We start from the raw sequence: 7,616 nt of genomic DNA, 5'->3' as shown, positions 1-7,616 counted from the left end.
CCTCTAGTCTTACACTGCTAAATTAGGGACTGCTAGCGCAGATAGCCCTCGTGTAGCTTTGCGCGAAATCTATAACAAACCACATATGATTATAATTAATATAAGATGTGCAACTACAACATCACTATCTTAAAAGGACCCAGTTTAGTAAAATCACATTTACTTTTCTTTTTAAATCCCAAGTGTGTGGTTTGTAAGTAAAATTTAAAATCAGATAATTAATTCTGTTTCTGTTAATAACAAATACTTTCGCATATTTGGCCCAAAGCGGCGAATGCTAATTAAAATGTTTGAGGGCGTGGACTTACATGAGTACACCCACATCATTTATATTTTTGTATATTAATTATTCATATGAGGCTTGGAAGTAAGGATTTTCATTGACAAGATGGCGATATATTCCCAATGTCATGGGGATCCTACTTCTATTGATATACAGGTAGTGAATTAATCGAACTTTTTCTGAATGGTTTATATGTAATAGCGCTATGATGTGTCGCCACAGATATGATCCGTAGCACCTTGGACGATATGTTTAGCACGTGTATATTTGGTTCACGGCGAACTACCGGCCATTGATAGTGAAATGCTGCCATGAGCAGACGTATGTATTTAAACAGCGATATTGGTAAAAGATGTAGAGCAGTCAATATTCTCCATGGAAGCAGAAGAATTTGTATTTAGGGTAAGAAATGGCTCTGAAAACATACCTCAACCCAATATGGAGAAACGTTTTCATTCGCAGATCCAAGATCCATTGCGATGAAGAAGGATTTATAACCTGGTACTGTTAACCAGATAATAAACAATAACTCGTAGATGACGAAGACTTGAAGCCAAAAGTTAACAAGCTCAAAATCAATAGCTGTTTTCACGAAGAAGATGGTTGAGAAAACATTCCCATTCGACCTCATATCTGTCGAGTCTTCTGATTCATCTCCACTAGGCTTTTGTGCCTTAGGTCTGTTTAAATGTGGTCTTCGAAATCTAAGTAAGTCTGGAGGCTTACCGCTGTCCCACAGGGGAACTTGATAAAATGAGTTAATTAAGAAACCTACGGTATCAAGGGCATCTCGTAAACAGTATATATTTTTTGTTGTTGATTATATTACCCATGGGAGTAGGTGTCGTTTTTTTTTGCTTTTTTTAAAGACAAGGGGGAGTAAAAAACGTTTCCAGTTAAGGCAGGAAATAAATAAATAGAGCTCCATAAATGTAAGAATACTGTTGTTGTTTTTCCATTTGTTACTAAAACTTATTTTCATGAAACAGTTTCTGCGAGAAAAAAAAAATATATTGCTGCAAATTTTAATTTTAAAAATTGAGTTTAACATGCAACTACTCTAGGGCTCCCAGTGGCTCAGCGGTAAGTCTGAAAAATTCTAACTCGACAAATCGGGTTTTGATACTCGTGGTAGATACAGCGCAGATAGCCCAGTGTGCAGCTTTGCGCTTAACAACAAACAAACAAAACTATTCTAGACAAGAAAACTAACTTGGTATCAATACTCATTAAAGTTTTAGTTATTTCATGAGATTAAAACCAAACTTATGGTGTTATAATGTTTGATATCCTTATAATTATGATAAATAGATAAACATTTCTAATTAAGAAGTAATATTTTGCAACAAATTCAAATCATTATGTTTGTGTTTTATTTTATTTTTCGCTTGTAATACTTATTAACACATGACATAGTATTGTTTAAATCTTAAATATGTTTACTTTGTCTGAGTGACAAAATAAACTGGCGAATACTAGATATTATTCAAGAAAGGAACTTCTCTCTCTTGTGTCATTGTTACCGATTGGTCAGCGACAAGACCTTCAGGCCTTGTCAATCAATGACGTCACTGGTGCCAATCGGATTTTCACTGAAGAAATTAATCATATGTTTACATCCGAACTACATGGTTGTAAGATTACATCGTGTTTTAGGTCAATTAGCGTGCTAGATTTTTTTATATATTTATTATATATATATAACATTTAAGTCGCAATGTTTATTAACTATGCCACAGTGTGCAACTGCAAGTTGCAAAAATAAAATAAAAAATCGTTTCCCAAAAAATGAAATATTACTCAAAGCTTTGGTCCATGCTTACCGTCAGGTAGATAGTTTGGATCTACACACATTGCCTTAATTTGTTCTATTCATTTCTTAGAGGAAGATTTCGAGATAGATATAAAAGAGAAACTGATGAACCTTCGTAGAAAACGGAAACTTAAAAGTGACGCATGCTCATCAAAAAGTTTGTTTAATACTGAGGAAAAGGTGTGAGAAGAGAAGTGTAAGGTAGACAAGAAAATAATAGCTGAACGAACCTGCGTTTTCTTGCAGTCAGACTGATAAAGATGAATTTGTTTGTTTGTTTTTGAATTTCGCGCAAAGCTACACGAGGGCTATCTGCGCTAGCCGTCCCTAATTTAGCAGTGTAAGACTAGAGGGAAGGCAACTAGTCATCACCACCCACCGCCAACTCTTGGGCTACTCTTTTACCAACGAATAGTGGGATTGATCGTCACATTATAACGCCCCCACGGCTGAAAGGGCGAGCATGTTTGGTGGGATGCGGATTCGAACCCGCGACCCTCAGATTGTGAGTCGAGCGCCTTACCAACCGGGCCATGCCGGGCCAAATAACAATGAAGGCAAATTTGAATTCTTTCATAAAAAAATATTAACACGTTTATATTTTCATTTTGCTACTGTTATTCCACTACTGTTGAAGGACAATTTAGTCAAGATCTTGGTTTATCGTGCTTACAAAATCATCAGCACATTTGAATACCTGCATAACGAACTAAGTAACAAAAACTTTATAAATAAAAATGGTTTTCCGATAAATATTGTTAATAAATCGTGCATGAATATTTAGAGAAAGTTGGTGGCGTCAAATAACCTATTTATAATGTTCTAAAAAACCCCTAAAAACAACAAACAATATCAATAGTACTACTACTGAAAGGGCGAGCATGTTTGGTGGGACGGGGATTCGAACCCGCGACCCTCAGATTGCGAGTCGAGCGACTTATCCACCTGGCCATGCCGGGCCGTGATAAAAATGAATCCACAATTATTACAAATAAACCTTGCAAGTGTACATATTGTTCTGATGTTTTGACCAGGTTTTAAAAAGACAAAAAAAAACATGACTTATTATTAAGTGTCAAGAATTTTGTGCTTTGATAAAAGAGAATTAGCAACTGAAGGAAGAAGTATTATCAAACAGGCTTGCAGATGTAAAAGATATCTTAAACGAATAAGGGATTTTCATACCAGTTCAAAAAAAGAGCAAATTATTTACAAAAAGAAACAGTTTTGTGTTGGGGGAGGGAGACCTAGCTTTTGCTTTAAGCCGCCGAGCAGTTTCGAAGAAAGCCTACAGGATTATTTGTTCCCGAGATTATCCGTTGTCTTGTCTTAATAGACAAAACAAATGAGCAAAAAGACTTTACTTGTACACCAGGATCCAATCAGATGTGCGTAGTAGTAGTAGTCGATACGATACGTATCTAGATACAGAAGTTTTACCAACGGTTTGTTACAGAGTTTGACAGCCTTGTCTATAATTTATTATCTATATTACTAGCATTGTCTTATTTAAGTACTTAACACTTAACAATGCTTTTTCAAATTCTCAGGTTTGATCAACTGAATGGCAGCTGGCTAGAGAAGTAAAATAAAAGTTAATATATGTTATTCTTAATTTGTTATGTTATTTTGCATGTAATGTTTTTGATAAAAGAAATGAAGACAACATGTAGTACTCAATACTTATCTTCCTTTATTGAATCATTAATGTTTAGCAAAAGTACTTTATTAAAAATTCTGATTTTTTTTGTACAAAAGATTTATAATGTTTGGTGAAAGCTTGCCAAATTTCTTGAGGATACATAAATCATATCGTATCGGACGATGTATCGCCACATCTTTAGATTCAATCATATATTTTTATGAGAAGCAAATCAAAAACATTTTCGGATTCTGAGAATCTCTGCAGATGAAATGAAAGTCGATATACGTGTTGTATATGATCCAAGTGAAGACAAGGTGTATGGATTCTGTGAACAGCTTACTTTAGTTATGGCGAGAGGTCTCGCTATGAAGTGGTAACACCAAGTCTACTTCGGTTTAAGAACTCTTTTGAACGTGACTCAAGAATTTGAGAAAAACAGACTTTCACGTTAAATTAATTGTATGTGATTTAGCTCGAAAAAATCGCGGACTTCTAAGTGAGCTTAATGTGTCTCAGAAAACCCAGCTTCCCTAATCCATTGAACAAAAAGCCGGTGTTTGCTTTCCATATCATTTCTGATATGATGAAGCTGCTGAGGAACCCCTTTTTGGAATTTGAATTGGTTCTTCCTTGCGACACAGCTGTTATTACAAAGAAACTTATTCTTGATGTTTTAAAAGAGGAATAGGAAGAACTTAAAACACCAATAATATTGGAAGCACCTTGCTGTTATGGGTAACGAGAGACAAAATGTTAGTATGGCAATGTAAAGATATGCGGTATCTCCTTCCGCAATTACAAATTGAAATAGTTTTAAGAGCTGGTGAATAGTTCTGTTTGATGTAATGAACTCCAGGGTGAAAAATGAGTAAGAAATCTGCTAAAAGTGTATAATAGTATTCGCCTAATAATGCATAAAATATTGAATGATGCATATCATATGGTGGAAAATACAATGTTATTGGAAGAAATGCAAGATTTTCTTTTCAGGATAGTATTCTAACATAAATTAATAGCTTGAAAAACAAGTTTGAGTATCTGGAAAATAATACACTATGTCATGACATCTATAATTAACAAAGGCTGTCTTGAAAGTACTTTTTCAGAAACTAGTGGATTTGGGCAACATCACGAATATCATTTTCCAACAGATGTTAAAAACCACCTAAACTTATTTTGATATCAAAGCATTCAGAGACATCTTCTAAATGCGTTCGTTCTGATCAAGTAAAAGAGCATTTCATATTAGCAGAAATGTATGAACAGGCTTGGACAAAAGAAGTAACTTTTCAGCCTAGCACTGATTGTAGTACAGAAGATGACCCCCAGGCGCTTATGGAAAATATTTCCAGACATATGAAACAGGAAACTAATAAAAAAGAGCGAATTTGAAGTGGAAGTTTTAATTTTTTTACAGGATTTGGTGGTTTAAAAAGCCTCAGGGATGCTCCGAAACTAAGCAGCCAACTTATGCAACATCTTTCTGATCAGTTATCCGACGCCTGAATGAATGGTTAGATATGGTGCATTCAATGGAAAATGACTTTCTACAATTATACCCTGTTTTACAAGATAAAACCCAGCTTATGAACAAAGTCACAGGAACAAGAAGATTTGTTTGTGTTTGTTGCTTTATTCGTACTCGATATATGTACGAAAACCTCAAAGGAACCAAGAGCAAAAAAAGAAAAACGAAGGAAAATAACTTCTTGTGTTTTTCTTCTTGTAAGTCAAAGTAAGAAAATTATAAAATATTTCCTATAGTCACGATATTTTCATTTTTATATATTAATTACAGCGCATAAAAGCCTTATGAAATGTGCACTTGCTTTAATACCATTCAGCCCTAGTTTCATTGTCTTATTTTGCTTTTATTTGATTTTTCTTCCTATATACGTTAGTCTGTCCAGTTGAATGCTTGCACGACTTAAGGGGTTTCAATGCTTGGCACCAGTGACGTCAGGTACATGCTGTGGGGATTAAACTGATTTGGGCTGTGACATCCTATTAGAGTGACCGACCTCATGCAGCACGCGCGATTCTAAATAAGTCAGAGGTAAGTTCACGGACTTACCATGATAAATCTGGGGTTTGATTCCTCATGGTGGACAGACCATAAGTAGCTTAATGAGTAGCTATCCGTAAACAAACAAAACAAAGTCTTGTAATCCCGCCCCCTGTGGCTCATCGGTAAGTCTGAGGGTATATAATGCAAAAATGCGGGTTTCGATTCCCGCACTGAGCAGAGTACAGCTAGCCCGTTGTATAGCTTTGTGCTTTACAACAACAACACAAACACAAACAAGTAAACAAAGTATCGTGGAAAAAAACAAACTAATTTAAAATAATAATCAAATTACGCTTCATCTTAAAATACAGGGCTAATATAATTTTTCATGGTTTTAAATTAATTTACAGAAGCACTTATTATGTATTATCTTTTAAAAGAAACCATAAAATTATAGGTATACGTGCTGAAACTTCTGAATAAAAATTGAAAAATGGCGATACATCTTCAGATTTTTCACACTTTTTTTGGACGTGTTTGACGTACAACACACGACCATTCGGATAAAATATAACATTGATACACGCTACCTCAGAAGCTACAGCAATTATTTGTTCCAAACATGCACATACACGATCGAAAAAAAACCTTTTATAGCGTTTTTCATTTATAGAAACATAAAAACCGCTGTATTCCCATTAAATATAACAGAAAACTTTTAAAAAATATAAAGAAAACTTTGAGTTTGTTTCTTTTTCCGTTGAAACTATTATTGTTGAAAAAAGATTTTTAAGGGATTTTTTGTTGATAATTATTCAGTAACAAGTTTAAGTTAAAGAGTTTTAAAATCTTTTGGTAAATAGTTGAATAAATGTAATAAAATATCAAAAACATAAATCACATTTGTAGTGGCACCTAGTGTGTAGCTTTTTATTGTAATTTAAAATATTAGGAAGGACCGTGCTACAAATCTGTTTTACCTACTACAATAAATGAAGTTTTCACGAAAACCGTAAATACACGTAATAGTTCTCGAAATGTAAACTAATAGTTTTACATTATTTATACAGACAGTAGAGTTGAATGGTGTGAAATCAAAGTTTTCAACATAGCGGATATGTAAGAGTGTGCTGGTGCTTGTTGTCTTCGAATACACTTTGCGGAAAGTTCGTTTGTTTGTAATTAATCACAAAACACACAATGGACTATCTGTGCTCTGCCCACCACGGGTATCGAAACCGGGTTTCTAGCGTTTTAAGTCCGCAGACATACCGCTGTGCCACTGGGGGGGGGGGACTTTGCGGAAAGGTATGGTATGAGTGTTTGTTTGTTTGTTTTTGAATTTCGCGCAAAGCTACACGAGGGCTATCTTCGCAAGCCGTCCCTAGATGAAGTATTGAGATGTAAAGAAATATCTTACACCCTTACACTTCTGCCATCTAAGTTTTTTGACTAAAATATATTACCTGTAAGGAACATCATATAAACAGACCTTTCTAACTGAGGGCATGTTTGATACTTGAAATAATTCCAGTTTCATATTTATACTTAATAATTGATTGGTTTGGTTTGTTTTGAATTTCGCGCAAAAATACACGAGGGCTATCTGCGCTAGCTATACTTAATTTAGCAGTATAAGACTAGAGTGAAGGCAGCTAGTCATCTCCACCCACCGCCAACTCTTGGGCTACTCTTTTACCAACGAATAGTGGGATTGACCGTCACATTATAACGCCCCCACGGCTGAAAGGACGAGCATGTTTGGTGTGACGGGGATTCGAACCCGCCCTAACCATCTGGCCATGCCGGGCCACTCGTGAGTGTACCAGACTTTAAACAAATATAATTTGTAATTGGTAATTTCTAT

The sequence above is a fragment of the Limulus polyphemus genome, unplaced genomic scaffold (assembly GCF_000517525.1).
Source record: "Limulus polyphemus unplaced genomic scaffold, Limulus_polyphemus-2.1.2 Scaffold139, whole genome shotgun sequence".
NCBI classification, from domain to species: Eukaryota; Metazoa; Arthropoda; class Merostomata; order Xiphosura; family Limulidae; genus Limulus; species Limulus polyphemus.
The sequence above is the reverse complement of the archived record's forward strand: the minus strand, read 5'-3'. Positions refer to the sequence as shown.